At 34.5% G+C, this 21,161-nt stretch overlaps 1 long non-coding RNA gene across 1 annotated transcript; it reads left to right on the top strand.

The window, feature by feature from the left end:
- On the top strand, positions 15,325-17,446 carry LOC108661304. Its single transcript, XR_001927061.1, has 3 exons — positions 15,325-15,552; positions 15,627-15,693; positions 17,406-17,446. It is a non-coding gene; the product is annotated as an uncharacterized LOC108661304 (long non-coding RNA).

Genomic DNA, 21,161 nt, shown 5'->3' with positions numbered 1-21,161 from the left:
AGTCTTGTAAATACTCCCTAGACTTGAGACACTAGGTTGTTTTATATGTGGAATGCTATGCTTTAATTTCATCCTTACAAGTGTCTAACCAAGGATGCCTAAACAGGATGCTTTTGGGTATAGTATGAAGCATGTAAAGGCAAATAAGTGGTCAAGATAGGAATCATCACCTCAATTGTTTAAGAGGACATATCCTCTTAGTTTTTGGTTAACATTAGCTTATTGAAGTCCTTGACTAAGGTGACTTAGAGATTATGAAAAGATTTCATAAGTCTCTATAAAGCTAATGCTATAACTGCAGAAACGAATATGGAGGTCAACAAGAGTGGACATTATACCGAGTTCTTATCATCTACGGGATATGTGATGAGGGAATGAATTACACTGATAGACTATGCATTGAAAGGTTGTCAAAGAAACCTTTGACTCTTCTAACAATTGGGTCTCCATGATGCATTGCTAGATGCCAATCTTGGTCTATGGAATTGACTATATATTAATTGATTGAAATTCATATTAATCAATTAAGGCATTAATCAATTCCATTGCCAACATATTAGGAACCTAATAGGTCACACACAATGATTGCATTTAAGTTAAATTGAGAGAGTGATGATTTAAGTTAGATTTAAATCACATGCTAGGTAATTAACTTCTATAAACTTAATTAAAAAAAGTTTAATTAAGTTTTGGGCATAATATATAAATAGTTATAATTATAATGCCAAAATTGCAATAATATAAAGAAAATTATTTCAATTTAATTTTCATCGGGCTTAATTAAAATAGTTTAATTAAGTCATGGGCCTATATTGTAATGTGTTATAATTTGGAGGGCCTTATTGCAAAATTAAAGTTAATTTTAACCTAGCTATATAAATCACATTTAACTATTTTTCCACACATAAAGAAAAAGACTTATTAGAAAAAAAGAGCTCCTTGTCTGCCGTCACCTACTTTGTGAAGAAGAAAAATTGTTTTTGAAGTAATTTTTCAAGTTTATGATTTGGCCATCCTTGTGAGAAATGGAAAGGGATAAACATTGTCCCTTTTTGCTAGCACAAAAGCATAGTTAAAATCTCCCTCATTTGTTGAAAGATTCAAGTGAAATTGTGTGTATTACCGTTAGAGACCAAAAGCTTGATTGGCTAAGGTTCGCGGGTTGCATTGAAAAGATTGCTATTCCGATCAAAAGAATGCTGGCAAGGTTAGCTTATAATTTTATAATTTTATATGCCATTTTATGTGTTAAAATATCACCATGGTGATCTGTGCATGGAGGTTTGTTTTGTTTTTGAAGTTTTTAATTTTCTTCTTACTACGTAAATTTCAAGCATGTTGTCCATAGCCAAACCCAACAAGTACAACTGGACAAAAGTGGAGCGGTAAAAATCGAGCTTAAATTCAAATTTTGGCATGAGACCACAGTGAAGAACTGACACCTTGAGGTAAAAGAATTGATTCTCCAAGATTACAAAGGTGTCACCTTTGAACCTAGTTGTAGAAGAATTAACACCTCAAAATAGAAGAATTGTAACACCCTCGATCTTGATGTTAGCCATGCATGATGATGGACTAACTTATAGTTGATGAGAACTTTATTATGCATGTTTATGAACCTAAGGAATGGTTATGTCCATAGAGAGATGGTAATGAACTGTATAAGTGTGTAAAAGCTCAAATGATATTGTGCATCTGCTTGACACATGAATAATATAGTGCATATGTTTAGCACTAAATTGAATATGATATGTATGTAAATTATGCTACGCTTAATTAATATACTACGTGGCATAGTGCATGAATGAGAATTGGTGTGTTGATGGACTTGTGTGTTGATTCAAGTGAAATATGAATGGTTGGAGGTGGTGGGGAAGATTTAGAATGAGTTTAGGCTTCAAAAGAACCAATTTTTATGAATTTAAACCTCAAAAGTCAATCCTAGTGCATGAAGGATCGAATCTGCAAAGAAAAAGGCTAGAAATGAAAATGCACTGGCCCAAGATCGAGTGCAAACCACTTATAGCTGATCCTAGGGTAGGAAATGGGAGCAAGGGTAAACAATCTGGTCTAGGATTGAGTAACAAGCTCCCATAGTTGATCCTAGACTGTTAGATTAGTTAAATTCAAGCTTAAATGGCCCCAAACCCAATTGTCCCTCATTTTCTCCTTATTTCCTTATTTCTCCATTATTTCCTCTCAACTTTCACACCCTTCAAACCCACTTAATCCCAACGATAAATCATGGATTTTAAGATCTAAAGGAAGGAGATTTTACCTCCTAAAAGGTTAGTTGGTGATTTTCACTTTCTCTCTCTATAACTTAAACCGTAGCTTCTAAGAACTAATTTTTGAAGCACTTGGAGTTATTTGGAGTAAATATGGAGATGGAAAATGCTTCTAAAGGTAAGATTGAGCACTTTGACCAATTGATTTTTAATTTGAATGGTTGATAACTTAGATTCAAATTGATGCAGCTTTGGTGGAAAAATTACTCTCTTGAGTTAATTAGATATTTGGGGTAAACAATAGCACAACCCAACTTCTAAGGTATGGATTAGCTCATTGTTAAAGGATTTGAGCTTGTTTGTTAATATGCCAATGATTTGGCTATTTTTAGAAAAGGCATTTTTTGAAAGCCAAGATTTAATGGGTTTGTAATGTTTTGATATGCTTAAAGGAAAATTGGAGGCGAAGGATTTAAGCTCGACTAAGGATCACTTCTAGAGTGTCGAGGTGAGTGGGAAACTTTATACATAGGAGCATAATGACTAAGGTGCATATATGCTTCAAAAATGATAATGCATGAGGTATGTTATGCTTGAGCTATAACCATGTCTAGAGGTAGAATTCCTAGACTAGAAAATATGTGAGAATGATGTGATACGCCTAGAAGGATTATGCCTAAGCTAATGATGTTGATGTGAATGATGACACTATGTTGAATGTCTAAATGGTAAACATGCCTAGAAATGTTATGTCTTGACTAGTGAATGATATGAGACTCACATGATATGCCTAGAAGGAAAATGCCGAGGATAGTGAGATGATAATAAGCATATTGGATCAAAGTCATGATTGATGAATGTGAGCCGTTCGTGGATAATTCTAGACAATATTATGATGTTGATTATGTAAGTTCCATTTGTGGAAAAATTTCGGATGATGGACATTATGAGGTTGAGTGTGTCCATATCCTTGTGACTATGTATGCTACCAATAGGGATAGTGGTTTTGTCCTACCTGTGATTCCCCTCTGCTGTTCGATGATGATTATGATGCCGGTAGGGATGGTGGTTTTATCTTACTTGTGATTCTCACCTACTGTGCGATGATAATTTATGTGCCTACAAGGATGGTGGTAAGTAGGGACAATGGTTTTGTCCTGCTTGTGATTCTCACCGGTAATGCTATGGTGCCATCCATTGAGATTATTTCAGATGAAGACCACAGACTCCATCATTTGCTCGACTATGGGGCGTGACTAGACTCCATCGTTTGTCATGACAATGGGGCGTGACATGGTATTGTATGATGATTATAGACCTTATTGTTTGTTGTAGGAATAGAGTACGACAATACTCCGATGTTTACTAGGCAATGGGGCGTGACTAGACTCTGTCGTTTGCCGTGGCAATGGGGTGTGACATGACTCTGTCGTTTGCTACAGCAATGCAGTGTGACATGATGTTGTATGTTGTCTGTTGTTTGGCCACCGTACGTGACTATGCTATTTCTAGGGAAGACCATTCTCAGATATGATGTCATGACTACGTACTGGCATGTGTTAGGTTTTGAAATGTGAATTATGTTATATGATGTTATGAAATGATAATTAATGCAAAAGCTTGAGGTAAGAGCCATATGTAATTGATATATGATTATGATGTGTTGTATGCTCAAGGAGCTTATGATTTAGTGTTGAGGTGAGCGCTTTAAGGTATGTATGCTAAGCCATATATGTAAATGGCCATATGGTGGGCCTGTTCATATAATAAATTAAGCTGTTAAGAGGTTGTGTTGATAACGATATTGAATGAGTAAGGTGACGATGATTATAGCACCTTAGTATGCTAATAGCCAGAGATATGCAACGTAGTATGACTATCATGATTATGACGGACTAGTTCGACAAGTGACGATTGACTTGTCTTATATGTGTTTATATTTTGATGTATGTCATGCGTGCATGATTAGAGGAAATGTGTAGCAACTATCCCTGCACATTTACAACTGTTTTATGCTCCCACTCACTAAGTACTAGTGTGACTCACCCATTTCAATTCTATTGTGTAGATAAATAGGTACGAAGGATTGGTGGCTAGCGTTGTCATTTAGACAAACATACGATTTTGACAGTTGGTAGGTTTTTCAAAGACAATGAATCTCTGCTGCATCATAGTCTGAGTCATGGCTTATGTACGCTTCCACTATGTATATAAAGTAAGTCATAAAGGAAATATAACGACACAAAGTTGCCTTATGTTATGTAATGAGATGATTATAGATTTTAAAAATGATGATTAGCCAACGTATGGCCATGTGGATAACATATTTAGGAACAAGGTTTTGATGCATAAGAATCTCATAATTGTAATCTTTATAATTTCTTTACAAGGCCATTATGTTCCAAGGACTTTATCTACATAAGTCTCTCATAACTCTTTATAAATAAACTCATGGATAAAGAAATACCTCATACATTATATAAAATATCCATAATGTATTTAACATGAAATATGACTAATTAATATAGTGTTTTACAAGCACAAAATCGATTGGCTTGCAGGGCTTACACTAACAACCAAAGCGTTGGGATGGTCTATGAATGATTTTTCGATATAAGGCTTTCGTTTCCCATCATTTAAAATTGTTTAATTATGACATCATAATTGCATCATGAGCATTTGTAAAATCGAAAAAAAATCAAATTTTAGTTTTTTCAAAAATATAATAGTAAAAAAAATAAAAAATAATAATAATAAATTAGAACGAAAGATTAAAAAAAACTAGACATAAAATCAAAACTAAAAAATACGTAGGGAAATAGAAAAATAAATAAAAATTGAGGTTCAAATAGGATAAATATGATTAAATGGTACCGTTTATGGAATGAGCGTCACGAGGATGCTAATCTTTTCTCGTACGTAACCGTAATCTCGAACCCACTCTAAAGCCTATTTTCACAGCCCAATTTTCGGACCATGACCAACACAAGGGCTTAATGGGCTCAGCCCACTAAGCCCAAGTAAGCCTACTTAATTGATATTATACATTAATCCCTAGTCCTTTAGAATCCAAAGCTTGAATGTTCATGTCATGACCCGGAACCTCCCTCGGGTCCATGACAACCGCCGCGACGTCTCGACTGACACTCATTACTCGAAATGCCAATCGAAACCCCGTAAAGCTTACGTATCAGTTTCTTGCCTTTCCTATGAGCAATCATTTTCGGCTCAAGTAAATCAAAAGATAAAAATATATTCTTTTTTTTAAGGATTTATAGACAAATATTACTATTCAAAATATTGATTAAAATATAGCATCTTTATATAAAACAATATTTATAGAAACACGTGTAAGTAATCTTTTATAATGTGGAAGTAAAATAAATTCATACATACAATAATTTACAAAGTTATAATGTACAATAATAATTACAATGACAATTGGCCTATAAATACACAAAGTGTTGGTGATAGTAACCTACTGTCTGTGAGATAGAGAGGTCAACTGGAATCCTCGACAAAATCGGGTATCTACAAGCTACCACAGGCTTGAAATATTTGGAAAGGATGTGGGTGAGATTTTGCAATCCCAATGAGTAAACAGACATTATTATAAATATCTAAAGGCGAGTAAAATGGAGGCAAGTTTAAACAACAAATCACAAACCATTTCATAAGGTTTTCAATTTATTTCTTAAACCATAAAATATTTGTAATTTACCAAAACAGTTGTTAAGGCTTATAACTTTTATTAAAAACAAGGCCCAAGCCAAAAACTAGTCCTCGGGGATACCTTGGCCGAGGCATCTAACCGAGTCCGCCAAGGTTGTTAAGATATTTACATGTTAAACACATGTTAGTTTTGAAAACAAGCCGTTCCTTGGCGTTGGCCGAGTTACACATTCACATGGGGGTTCGATGTGAAGTGAGCTCTAACACTACCCCGGGAGTTACCCTCATCGCCTCTACAACTAGAGTAACTATGCAATTGGGTTTACTTACCCCTCTAATAGGCAGTCCACGAAACCCCGTCACTGCAATGACTAAACTCACCAATTTTAATAAACTTTCGACAGAATAACGTGGCTTTTATTTATTTACCCAGCCTGCATAGTAAAAGACAGCTTACATAAATTTCAAATGCAATTATAAAATATAGCCACATATACTCATATATCATAAGCCATTCATAGGACAATATACTTTTCAAGACAATTAGTAGCCTCCAATTACTCAATTTCATGATTAAAAGTTTCTTATTCCAGATAATCAACACAATATATTTATTTGTCACATTTATTTCTAAAGCATTAAAAGTCCCATTTTAATCTCATTTTCGTTTCATAAAATACATGAAGAGCATTTAAAAATAAACTCTAGGTAATTTACAATAATAATAGGTTTACTCACCGTTTGTACAAATTAAATATTTTCTAGGTGCCTCGATCACTGTTCATCGGGTACGACTTCCTTACCTTTATCGAAAGGCTCTCCTCCTAGACACATTGCAAAAATTACACAATTCACCACATTGATGTTAAATCACTATATAATTGACTTAAATCCTATACTAATGCATGGTATGAAATGCAATAGCCTAAAACGGCTTAAACGCAGTATTAACCTATTTTTGGCACTTTACCCGATAAATTACTAACCCACTCCATTTTAGCTCTAAATTGTCCCATTTTCTCTCCAACATTTCTAACCATTAAATATCAGCTAACAACCCTCTAAAATCACCAAAATCAGCTCACTTTCCTGCTTGGAAAATTCGGTAAAAAATGGGACATTAACTCAGTTAATTTTTCACTTTGTTTTTCTATCACATTTAATAATTTTTCATCATTTTCTCTTCATTTCTCTTAGAATAAAAATCAGTTCATAATCATTTTACATCATTGAATATTCGGCCAAGGGTGGGTATTATGAAAATTTCATGCTTTCTTGCCCAATTTGATTTCTATACACATTTAACTAACTAAAACTATCAATTTAACTAAGAATCAAAACATAAAAATTTCAAAATCTTCCCCCTTGAAATTCGGCCAGCCCTTGGTATCATTTTTTGATCTCTCTCCTCAAGCATGCTAAATAGAAACAAAGGCATAGGAAAGGTAGAAATCAAGCTAAAGTCGAAAAATCTTACCGTTAGACGCGTAAACGGACAAAAAACGTGAATTTCCCTTTGAATTTTCTAGTTTTCCTTTGGTTTTTCTCTTTTCTTCCTTTCCTCTCTATTTTCTCTCTTATTTTCTCCTTATGGCCGACCATCACCTGATGTGGGGTTTAAATGGGCTGATTTTCCTTTAAAATAATATTAAATCATTAAAAAGTGGCATGTGTCACTTTTCTATTGGCCAGTTTTTAAAATTTCATCCTTTAAACTTTTATTTTTCACCACTTGAAATACCATAGTTATTCATACCAAAAATAAATAAATCCTATGATTTTGACAAGTTTTGGATGGTGAAAATTACGGTTTTACCCCGGGGTGACAAAATTACCATTTTGCCCCTATGTTTCAAAAATTGTCGGAATTGAAATTTTTCACTTCCTATCATTAAATTATACTCCAAATAGTTAATCTTGGTCAAAAATTTCACTCCATGATCAAATTATTATCTTAGGTGGCAAATGACGATTTTGCCCTTAAACATCAAAATTTTCAATTATTCCCTAAATGAACCCTCGAACTCCGAACAATCATTTTTAGTCATTCCTAGATTGTAAAATATTAAATTTCATCCTATGATTCCTATTTGAACTAGTTCGAGGTTAAATCAACTCAAGTGTACCGTTAGATACAATACCGGGTTTTGTTTATTCTTAGGAGCTTTCCTAGCATAATAACATGCTACTCAATGCATGTATGTCATGACATGTGTTTATAGGGTCGGGTTTTACAGTTCAAATACCGTTTCTTTGAAAACAATTCATAAAAACCCAATCATACATTCATAATGGCATCATCAACCATTATATACATACATATAATTTGACAAGTAAATCTCAACATTTCACAATAAGTAGTCATAAACATGTAATTATAACTTGACCGTCAGCGGAGTGACTCTAGGCACGATTGCTAACATTTAATGTCACGGTAAACCTACCGAGCAATGGATAGGGAGGAGCACCTCGTCTTGGGATCCTATCACCTTTGACTCAAAAAAACCTAAAACATGAATTTTAAAAATGTGAGTACAAACTGAATGAGTGAACATAGGAAGGGAACAAGCAACGTTAAGGAAGGTTTAGAAATCATGATGCACATATTTGAAAACAATGCAACTTAGTTCACGTTCTTATTCAAATCCCTCCATCAAACCCCTAGTTATTAAATCATTTCCTAATAAAGGAACCATATTTAACATGAAATCGAAAAGAGAGGAAATTTCCAACAATCATCCAAGCAAGGTAGTATAAACAACATGTTTCTCGCTGCAATAAAATCAATTTACAAGTAAATGGGAAATTTTCCAGATTCATCATGTTATAAAATCACATATTAAAATCATGATCTTTCTATTGCATATACATATACTTAAGCATATATCAATTAGCATACCACCACATCGGATCCAGCTCATGTGCATCCCCCCACATCGTGCACATAGCCGGACAACCCATCTCACCTAGCTCATGTGCATCATTATCGGCATGTGCACTGCTCTCTCCGCACATGCACGGTTGTAAATATCACAACAACATCATTACCGGCATGTGCGCTGCCCTCTCCGCAAATGCACGATTGTAAGTATCACAACATTATCCGTATACATATATATATATATATATATATATATCAACATAGTATAGGAGCACATAGGTTCGTCCTATTATACATTTCACATTTTCACAACATCAAAATATTTTATCAAAGCCTTGTTCCCAAGGCACACGTTTTTAAAGACAAGTTGGAATAAATCATTCAATATTTCATACCAATACAATTATGCCTCCCAAAACGATTTTGAAATGCAAGTTCACTCACCGGTATTTTGTTGAGGCTTAGCCGACTCTAACTTCCCTAATGGTCCAATTAGAGCTATGGGACTTCGTTAGAACCTATCATCACATTAGCATCACCAATATGTCAATTCACATACTTATAAAGTCTAAAAACATTCACAAGCTTAATCATCAGCCATCCTAAACACTTAGAATTAACTCTAATTTACTACTCACCTTGTTGGCTTTGTAACTTGAAATTCCTTCCAACAATTCCCAAGCTATTATAGAAGCTTTTTTTTTCTCTCTCTAAACACCTAACTAGTGAGAGAAAGTATAAAAGTGGGATTTTTCAAGGGTTTTAAAGTGAGAAAGTGAAAGAGCACAAGGGTTTTATGCCAAAGTGCACAAAGGTATGAAAATTAGAGCTAGAGAGAGAAAGGTTACATAAGTTTCATATCAAGCTTCCATGGAGGGGGAAACAAACGTGAGATGGAAGGAAGAAGAAGAAGAAGTTGCTGGGAATTTGAAGAACCTCCTAGAACTTAGATATTTATGCTTTATGTTTATCCATTTTCTCATGAAATTACCAAAATGCCCTTAACAATGTCATTTTGTCTTTCCACTGCCTTTATACAATCTTTTTACTTCTTTGACACTAAGACAAGGTCCATAAGGGTTTAGAAATGCTCGGGTTCATGAAAACTTAAAACTTTTAACTCAAGATGCCAAATGATCATTTTACCCTTTTTGTTTCCTTCCGTTTTAATTTAGTCCTCCCAACACCCATTTAACTCCAATTTCCTTCGATTACCTTTTTCTACACATTTACAAACAAAGTATGAAGTTTGTACTCCAACGCGGTGTCCTCATAATATTTAAAATATTTATTTGCCCACGCTATCTTTACTTAATAAAGACACGCGGCCCCATTAACATCATTTTTCTCCATAATTCTCTCATTCTTCTTCTCCCCCACTTAGATTGACCATATACTCCTTCATGAAAAATTTTGACACTGAATAAATTATTAATAGTTTAATATTATTTTATTCCAAAAATTTTCTCTTGTCTCTTTGGCATCCAAAATACCTTATTATGCCTCAATTGACTTCTGAATCACTTTTTAACCAGCAAATTCTTTCTCGATAAAAATATTATTATTTTATTATATTTTTCTCGTGTGCGAAATATTTTATCCCAAAATATTCCTTTCATCTTTCATCATTTCTAAACATTATAATTAACCTCAATTGGCATCCAACAAGCTTTATTAGTCACCATATCAAAGTACGGGGTATTATACCTACAAACCAATTTATCGTTCTTTCCATGGACATAAAGTCAATTTAGGACTTTGTCGAATAAAATAAAGTCAATAGGTGGCCAATCACGCCTACAAAAAAAGATTGGTGGTGACTTCTAAAATCTCCATGTCTAACGGTAGGGTTTTCAGACTCGCACATTACGACAATAATAATAAAATAAGAGTTATTATTCAATAAGGAGTTTTATTTTATGAAGAACTCTAAATGATAATTAAAGAATTAAATTATTTATTCTTTAATTCTAATTTTGATAATTATGAAGCATGTTTGATGCATCTATTACTCTAAATGGATGGTCAAGATTTATTCAAAGGTATTTGATTTGGTTAAACCTTTGAGGCAAAAGTTTTAATAATATGAAAAGAGATTGGAAGAAAAGCAAGGTACGTATCTCTCTTGAGAAAGTCTTTACAGCCACTTCTTTCTTTCTCTTCCTAACTTTGTCGCACCTCTTTTCCTCTCTCCCATTATTGGCTGATTTCTTGAAAGAAAAATAGCCATTAATTTTTAAAAAGAAAAGAGAGACAAAATGGTTGCCATCTTATAGTCTAGCATTCCATACCTTGTCCACTCAAGGTTCAAGTTGAAAGCATTCTTGATGAATAAGTGGTAAATTTGTTTGATTAAGAAATCAATTGTTGGTGTGGTAGTGAATTTACTGTCATTAACAAGTAATACAATGATAAAAAGGGTTATCGATCCCACAAGGAGTTAGCTTAATAATTGATGCTAAGTACTAACATTAAAATAAACTAATTTTATCCAAGTAATCAAGATTTAAGAATTGAAGTAAAAATAAAATTTAAATAACTAAAACTAGACTAAGAATTACAATCAAAATTTAATGAAGAAGCAATGGAATAAAGCCTAGGATTATGGGTTTAGCTAATGCTTCGTTTGGATACTAGAGTGGTTAATTTCCTACTTTTATGAAAATCAATGTTAGTTTAGGATCCTCTAGCATACATGTAACGACCCATTTCTTGATCGCTACTAACGTCCGACTCTTACGAGAGAACCCGGCAAGTCTCGAACAAGCCTTATTTGAAACTCTTGTTAATACATTTTATTGATTCCACCGATCTATGTAATTGTTTTGAACCGTATAACTCTTTGTAATATGATTTGAACAAAAGTCATTATAAATCGACTTAACCTTTATTCCACATAATTGTAAAAAATACATCAACGTTTATAATCTATAAATGTACATTCGTATTAACACTAATGTCTATTTTCATAACAAAATACATTATGACAACTCGACCTCTAGCAGCGGAGTAACTCGGAATAAAGTGCTATGAGACGCCTTTACCTATCCACGATAGACAATAAATGCCGATGAATAGACGCTAGGTCGATCACTATTTGCAAAAGGGGAGATAAGGGGGTGAGTCTCACAGACTTAGTGATCATTGGCTTCGTGAGCAAGGTGTAGATGGGAAACAAGCTTAGAGCAGATAATTTGAAGGATAAAATCATAGTATAAAATGATCACCTTATAAAACCAAAAACAAGTAAGGTATTTGTGCCTTGTAAAAATAATGCCGTAAAAATCATAGTGCAATACTTTCCTTGGCAAACACTGCCAAAATCAAAGCGTAGTAAAATAAAATTTCAATCATCGAAATCATCTATTTCCTTCAAAATACGAATAGCCGTATAAAACACACACGCTCCCAAAGCGTGTGGCATGTAAAAATAATCATGTACATCCACATATATCAACTCATGATCAACATATAAAGCACTGAAAGCTTTCAATTAAATAGGGGAGCTACGAAAAAACAATATCTCTCCACCATGCAAAAGAGTACGAGTTTAAAAATTCTCAAGGCTCTCGAGTCGGTAATCGTAGATAATTAACCTATGGACCTTCTTCCACGTAATAACAATCTGAGAGGCCCCCCTCCATCAGATTCCCACAGCCATGGCAGTCTCAACGATATTGGCCGACATTAGAGAAATCATGTGGTCGCAACCATGTATATCAACTCGTGGCCTTGCCACGTATAACAACCCATGTTCTTGCCGCATATAATCACAAACCATGGCCTAGCCACATATAACAACCCGTCGACAACTTAAAGGTTCTCTAGCTAGAGCTCACTTGTGCACAAGGGTCATACTATCACAACCCAAATTTTGGGCTATGACCTGCGCATGGGTTTAGTGGGCATAGCCCACTAGGCCCAAGCAAGCCTCTTTATGAGATCCTGTTCCTCATTCCATCCATCATCTTTAAAACCATGTGTTGTAATTCTCAACGATGAATGTTTTAGTAATATTTTATAGCAACCAAATATTCATATTTGTATTATCTCAAAGTACTGTCATTCATTACCATCTCATAAGGGCATTATCATCAATCCAACATATACATACTTCATTTATAACATGACTCTTAGTAGTTTGCATTACATATACGTGTACACAAACAAAAGACTCTTAACCGTCAGTGGAGTGACTTTAAGTGAAGGTACTACTACTGAGATGCCATAGTACCTACCAAGAAGACGAACATACGTGGATACTCAATCTAGGTCCCAACTGCCTCCAAAAATGAAAACATAAAGTTTAAAAATATGAGTATAAAACTTAGTGAGTGAACATAAGAAGGGAACAAGCAATCGATAAGGAGAACTTGGAAATCATGATGCACTTGTTTCAAAAACAAAACAATTGATTTAATTTCTTACCAAAAACCCCTCAACTCAAACTTTGATTAATAACCTCATAGTGTTGCAAAAACCCATGATCAATCCATGAAGTTAAATGGGTGAAAAATATGTCAAAATCAAGCACGGTAGCAAGCATGACAACAAGTTTCTCGCTGCAGTGAGAAACATTCTCAGTCTGTATATGTTTCAATTTTTCAAGCATATTCCCTACTAAAGAAGTCTAATCAGCACTCTAATGAGTCCCTTTACCAGGCTTGATAAAGATGAAAAAGAAAAGAGTGTTGATCAACAGCTTTATAGAGGTATGATTGGATCTTTGCTTTACTTAACTGCTAGCAAGCCTGATATTCAATTTAATGTATGCTTGTGTGCATAGTTTCAATAACAACCTAAAAAGTCACACTTGACTACAATAAAAAAAATCTTTAGGTACCTATTGAACGCACAAAGTCTAGGACTACAGTATCCAAGAGGATCATCTTTTGATCTCATTGGATATTCTGATTCTGACTTTGCATGAAGTAAAACAGATAGAAAAAGTACTAATGGCACTTGTCAGCTTTTAGGAAACATGCTTGTATCTTGGTCAAGTAAGAAAGAGAACTCTGTTGGACTTTCAACTGCTGAAGCTAAATACATTTCCTTAGATAGTTGTTGTGCTCAGATTTTATGGATTAAACAATAATTAAAAGACTTTGGAGTAACCATGCATAATGTACCAATATTTTGTGATAACACAAGTGCGATAAATATATCAAAGAATCCGATTCAACACTCTAGGATCAAACATATTGAAATTAGACATCACTTTATTAGAAACCATGTGATTAAAGGAGACATTAAGATTGAGTCTGTTAACACTTTGCAACAATTAGCTAATATATTCACCAAGCCCCTAAATGAGAAAAGATTCTGTGAAATTAAGAGAAATCTAGGAATGGTTAATGTATAGGAGCTTTAAGAAAATTTATGAGCTTTTCATTCATAAAACAATAGGTACTTAGTTGATTAAAAAAATCGCTTAACCAATTAAGAGCATTCTGTTTCTTTTTGTTAATAGACTTAGTCAGATAAGAGCAAAACTTAGCTAGTCAAGAAACTAAAATAAAAATGATAAAATTTAAGGAAAAAGGACAAGCATACCGGGTGAAAGAAAAAAGGAAAAATCGTTAAACTAAAAATAAAAAATAGAGGTAAATTTTTGAATTTTGAAAATGGGGGTAACTGACAGCATTTAAAAAAGGTAGTCTAACGGTTTTTAAAGAAGAAAAACCACTCTTAACTTCTCACCCTCTCCCTTCATTCTCTCACATCAGAAGCCACACCTCTCAAAACCAAAACCCCCTTCCTCTCAAACGCTCAAAACCTTAAGTTTGAAACTGCTTAAAATTAATGGCTAAATCCATATTACCTAGTAATATTTTGGAAAAGAAGAAAGAAAAACTGTAATATCTCATATTTTGATATGGTGACTAATAAAGCTTATCGGATGCCAATTGAGGTTAATTATAATGTTTAAAAGTGATGAAAGATGAAAGGAATAGTTTGGGATAAAATATTTCGCACTCGAGAAAATAATAATAATATTTTAATCGAGAAAGAATTTATGAGATAAAAAGTGATTCAGAAGTGAATTGAGGCATAATAAGGTATTTTGGATACCAATGAGACAAGAGGAGACGAGGAAATTTTTGAAATAAAATAATATTAAATTATTAATATTTTATTCAGTGCCTAAATTTTCCATGAAGGAGGAGTATATGGTCAATCTAAGTGGGGGAGAAGAAGAATGAGAAAAATTTCAGAGAAAAATGAAGTTAATGGGGCAGCGTGTCTTTATTAAGTAAAGATAGCGCGAGTAAATAAATATTTTAAATATTATGGGGAAACCATGTTGGAGTACAAACTTTATACTTTGTTTGTACATGTGTAGAAGAAGATAATAGAAAGAAATTGGAGTTAAATGAGTGTTGGGAGGACTAAATTAAAAAGGGAAAAAACTTAGAGGGTAAAACGATAATTTTACTTAAAGTTTGGTCAAAGCTTTCAAAGGAAGCTTTAACTCTTATCTTTATCAGCCCAAAACCGTCCTTATCTCCTCTAGGAAGATATTTTCTTCTCCTTCTTGAAGCTTCCAACACCATTTTCATGTCAAGTTCATGAAAATCAATTTTTTTCATGTGATTTTCCTTTTTTCTTCTCATTTCCTTTTTTTTCTTAATTCTTTCTTCTCTAAACTTCTTAGGCACTAAACCTGAAGCTTTTAACCCCAATTTCCAGTACATCTAAACCCTAGGAGAGGAAGAAAGAAAAAGAGAGAAAGGAAGAAAAAGCTTGGTTTTGTAATTCAGGCAAGCTAAGGTAAGGATTTTGTGTTTTAAGTTCATGGTTGGTTAAATCTTTCAAAAAATAATCAGTGAATCATTTTGTGGTAGCTATGGTGGCCATGGGTGTGAGGGAATTATGAATTTTTTTGGGTGAAATCCAAGCTAAAACTAAGTGGTAAGCTTCATGTTATAATTTGAATCCTACGATTGGTTTACTATGGTGAGAATGATTGTGTGCAATATGTAGTATTATTGTGGTGTCATGGGTATGATTGGAAGGTAATTATATTAATTGGAAGTTGGAAAAGAAATGAAATGTGTGGATATATATGTTGTTAGGAAAGGCTTAAAATGTTATGGATGTTGATGAGTATGAATGGATATTGATGTTATGCTTGGTGGCAACATGTAAATGAGAATAGTGTTACATGTAAATTAAGAAAGTGTTTGATGGAAGTAAATTTGTAATTGCTGCCATATGTTAGCTAATTGTTGTGGAAATGATGGTTAAACTTAATAAATATCCTTAGACAAGGTTAATATATGTGTTAGAGTTATAAATAAGTTGCCGGTATCTATAATCTAAAGAATTACGCAAGTAAAGGATAAAGGCAACTTTGGTAAAAATGTGTCAAGATATAAGTTAGTTGAATAAGGATTCATGATGGAAGGAAAAAGAGAAGTAGGAATGACGTACACTAAAGGTGTTGCATTTGTATGATTGCTAGGAAGTGCAAAGGTAAAGTTAGAGTACTATGGTGCTGTGCTGGGGCAAATAATGAGCGACCGACAAGCAGGAATAGTTAGTTACACCTTCGACAAATAGCGATGTAATGTCCCGCTATCGTAAGGTGAGTGAACTTGCATTAAAATGTTTTGGGATATAAACATTTATGTTTGATTGAATCCCCTAAAACGTTTTATTAGTTTTTCTTCAAAAACTCTCACGGGAACAAGCCCTTATAAAATGTTTTTATGTTATGAAATGGATAGTGTGATGAATCCATGTGTTTCTGTATAATATTGATATATATATATATATATATATATATATTATGTCATANGTGGCAAAATGCAACCATGCATGTGTAGGGTGAGTGTGCACTTGCCGGTGATGACGGTGGTGAGGGAGATGGATGGTGATATTGCCCGTGTGCCCGATGTGGGGGGATGCACACAATGGCATTAGTTGTGCCCGATATGGGGGGATGCACACGATGATGATATCGCTTGTGCACGATGTGGGGCGGATGCATAAAGCGATGATATTGCTTGTGCATGATGTGGAGGGATGCACACGATGACTCCGACTATGTGCACGATGTTGGGGGATGCACATGAGCTGGGTGAGACGAGGTGTCCAGCTATGTGCACAATGTAGGGGGATGCACATGAGCTGGGTGAGATGGTGGTGTATGTGCTTATATATATACATATTTACTATATAGAGATGTTTGGATTTAATATGTGATTGCATTGACTGTTGAAAATTTGAGTATTATCAATGTGTTCAATTTAATGTGCAATATGGCATGAGTGGATTTTTTCGGTGGTAGTGAAAGTCCTTTGGATTTTATCTGGCCAGAATTTTGTTGTAGTGAGAATGCCTTTTTGTTGCGGTTAGAGTCAATCTATTATGCTTGACTTGCTTGAATTCTACAAAAGTTTTCACTTTTCAACTTCTTTATTGTTCATGGGTCTTTCGTCATCAAATGACTAAATGACAAGGATTTGAATGAGGGGTTTTTTGACAAGAAATAAGCTAAATTGCATTGTTTTTGGAACTAAAGTGCATCATGATTTCTAAACCTTCCTTAACGTTTGCTTGTTCCATTCCTATGTTCACTCACTGAGTTTGTACTCGCGTTTTTAAAATTCATGTTTTAGGTTTCCTGAGTTAAAGGTGATTGGATCCTAGGACAAGGTGCTCCTCCCTATCCATTGCTTGGTAAGTTTACATAACACTACATGTTAGCAACCATGCCCAAAGTCACTCCGCTGATGGTCAAGGTCTAATTATGTGTATATGAATACTTGATGTGAAATTTTAAGATTCATTTGTTAATCTATGTAGGTATATAATGGTTGATGATGCCATTATGAATGCATGATTAGGTTTTATGAATTGTTTTCAAAGGAACTATATTTGAACACTACGAATTTTGGATTTTAAAGAAACGTGGATTAATGTATAAGATTATACAAATAGGCTTGCTTGGGCTTAGTGGGCTGAGCCCATTGGGCCCTTCCGCCAGTCATGGCTTGAGAATTGAGCTGTGACAATGGTGGTATTAGAGTTCTAGGTTTAGTTGAGTCCTCGGGATTCCTGTGTGGTCAGCGGAGTTGTTGGAGTCTGTGTAGAGTCTTGTCCTTGGATTGTTGGTGCGCAACGCAAGTCAAGGACGGGAGGCTACATAGGCCCCTACTTCATTAGAAACCTACTTGTTCGTATGATGTATAAATGGATAGGTAATCAATACTTAGTTGCATATAGGTTTGAAGGTGCTCTTGTTGCATGCGCCATGTCTAGAAGAGACGGTAGTCCTGATGCCCTTCATAGTGCTAGCGAAGAATTATTAGATTCCATTACCAAGAGCCAATGGCACCCTAATTTAGGTAGTCCGTGAAGTGGCTCGTCCTGGATTCCTATTAACTGGATCCCTCTAGAATTGGAAGAATGGTTTTGTAATAAGGAAAGTTTTGAGAGTAGTGAAAGCCTTGAAAGTGAAGACAGCATTTATACTCGAGAATGGTGTGAAAAATGTCTTGAGGAATGGCATAAAGAACAGACGAAAGAGGCAATTACAAAGGGAAATATTCGTCCCAGAAAAGTATCTGTTGTCCGACACTTTCCCCCAGGTTGTGGGAGAAGTGCTGCGCTTGTGAGTAGGGAGGAATACACAAGAATACAGCAAGCTTGGGTTAAGGCTAAAATGGAGAAAATCTCAAAAGGAATAGGAGGACCCGGAAGAGGATCTGTCAATGTGCTTGGACCAAGGCGAAGAGGATCCTAAAGGCACTTAATATTTTTGTTGAAGTTCGTACCACTTTAAGTCTAGGCAGATGTGGTGTAAAGGGAAATAGTAGTAGTTATATGTACAAAGGAGTTAAGAGTTGGCTTTTGTTTTGTATGACTTTAACAAATTATAAAGTAGCTGTTTAAATGACTGGATGTGTATGGGAATCTTTTGGTATGACAGAGGTAGACTAGCAATATAATCATTGAGGAAGGATATTCACCTTAGTGGCATGGTTGGTCGCCTTAGATAATTATTAAGGATCGACGTAGAAAGTAATTAATGGTACAAACAACTATAAGACCTGACAAATGATTACCAATTAATCGTGGAAAGGTGAAATTTGAAATCCCAGTTGCAGTTACAATTCGGAAGGATATGGGAGAAATCAATGAGGCTACAGGTGACACTTAGAATGGATGATGTGATTAAGTCAAGGTTTGTAAAAATCTAGTTATAGAGGGAACTACAAAATGATGCCATGACATTATAAGATGATAATTTGGCATAAATATAGACTAAGGGTGGCAAATTATGAAACTTGGGAGAAGGTGAATCCTTGATTTAATAAAGATTGTGAATGTAGAACATGGAGAAAGATGAACTATTTTCATGGTCATTTGTACTGAAAGTCAACAAAACCATTTGAGTTACATGACAAGAAAGGCAATTAATTGTGAATGTTAAGGAATCGTGGAATGTCATAAATGGTGGATAATTTTGTGTGTGGTATTATATTTTGAGAACTTGTTTCACAATATGGCAAGATTGTCCTAAGGTGGGACTTATTGGTTGAAGATAAGTGTTAAAGGATAAATGAGTTTGAAAAATACTGACTTGACTTAATGCATATGATAAACGAAAAAGAAGATACACATGGTCAGGAATTTTGTGGGATAGGCATAGAGGAAAGCCAAATGGTTGAGCATGATCTCTATAGGAACTTTAAAGATGGAAGAACTTATTCGTGGAAGAAATTTCCAGCAACTACAGTGCTACAACACTAACTCTTTAGTGCTGCAGTGTTGAAACTATTCCATGTCCAACAACCGCGACGCTGCAGCACTGACTGTCCAGTGTCGCAACGCTAGGGGCACCTCATGTCTAAGATGCATAAGCAAGATAAGAGTGGCACAATAATGAGCTTACAAGCTGAATTATGGTCATTGGTCATTGAGCTTTGTTATTTGGGAGTTTTAAATGTTCCGAAGAATGTTTGCATGAATGAATTGAAAAGTTTCTTTATTGCCTTGTATATGGGCTTATAATTGAAAGAGAAGTTGAAAAATTCTTGAGATGGCTACATTGAGATAAGATACCATGTGAAGTATTAGGATGAATAATATGTTGACCAAAGTCAAATCCTAAGAAATAAAGGAGACGAGAGATTAAGCCTTGTAAAGGTTAAGGAAAAAGTGAGTGAAGAGTTAGATGAATATATGAAATATGGGTAAGGGATGTCAATACCAAGTGATGAAAGTGTGAATGAAGGATTACAAAGGTGGTATAGCAAATGGGTTTATCCAGAATATCGTTATGAGAATTTGCAATTCTTGTCTTGACTCAGCTAAATGAAAAGGGTTAGTAACAACACAAGGCCAATTATATGGCACACTAAAAATCTATGAAGATGAATTGGGGATTGAATGGACGAGTATGCATTTATATATCTTTAAGAATAAGTGCATGTCTATAGGACGATATGCTCGGGATGTTGAGGAGCAAATAAGAGACAAAGTGTTTTAGGAATACACAAACATCTTTGAGAAGGAATTACCAATCATACACGGCGAGTATAAAATGTGGAATTTTTAAAAACTTGCTAAGGAGCCTAATGGCTAAGTCATGGGTTAAGTGGTCATATGCGGTGAGACATAAGTTTAAGATAGGTATCCCCAAGAAAATATTCAATAAGAGTTCTGCTATGGATCTTGTAAAAGCAAGCATTAAGTTATGTGGTTAAAAAGAAGAAGTCGTAAGCTGAAAGTGAGATTCGTATTGACATTGAAAAGCACTTAACGAGAACCTTGTTTCAAGTCTTGCAGTTTCAAGTACAAACCGTCGATTAATCCAGGGAGAATGATGTCACATTAGTATGGAAGAATAGAACAAAGGATGAATGAAGATAATTTGGATAATGAAGTCTGATAATGAAAACTTCCTAATGTAGTATGGAAATTGTAATTCGAAAATGCTTAAGGCATGCACGATTCGAATAAGTCTAAGTTTTAAGTGACTCATTAAAGTCGAAATGCAACAAGGATGTAATATATAGATATGTTAGATGTCAAGCCTAGCCCTATAATATACTTGCCATGTCATTCATGTATTTGACAACATGCTTACATACTTAAATACCTCTAAAAAATTATCAAAAGTCGTTAGTGTACCTAGTGGTACAACTAAGTTGATTTAAGTCTCGAACTAGTTCAAATAAAGATTTTAAGATAAAATTGAGAGTTATTGAACCTTAGAATGACTTAATATGGTGATTCAGAGTTCGGGGATTGATTTGGAGTTAAATTGGAATTTTCATAACGTAGGGGTAAAATGGTCATTTTTCCACCCAAGGGCAAATTTGGGATGGTGGATGAAATTTTGATCAAGTTTGACTATTTGGAACATA

This window comes from Theobroma cacao, chromosome 3 (assembly GCF_000208745.1).
Source record: "Theobroma cacao cultivar B97-61/B2 chromosome 3, Criollo_cocoa_genome_V2, whole genome shotgun sequence".
NCBI classification, from domain to species: Eukaryota; Viridiplantae; Streptophyta; class Magnoliopsida; order Malvales; family Malvaceae; genus Theobroma; species Theobroma cacao.
The sequence above is the reverse complement of the archived record's forward strand: the minus strand, read 5'-3'. Positions and strand labels throughout refer to the sequence as shown.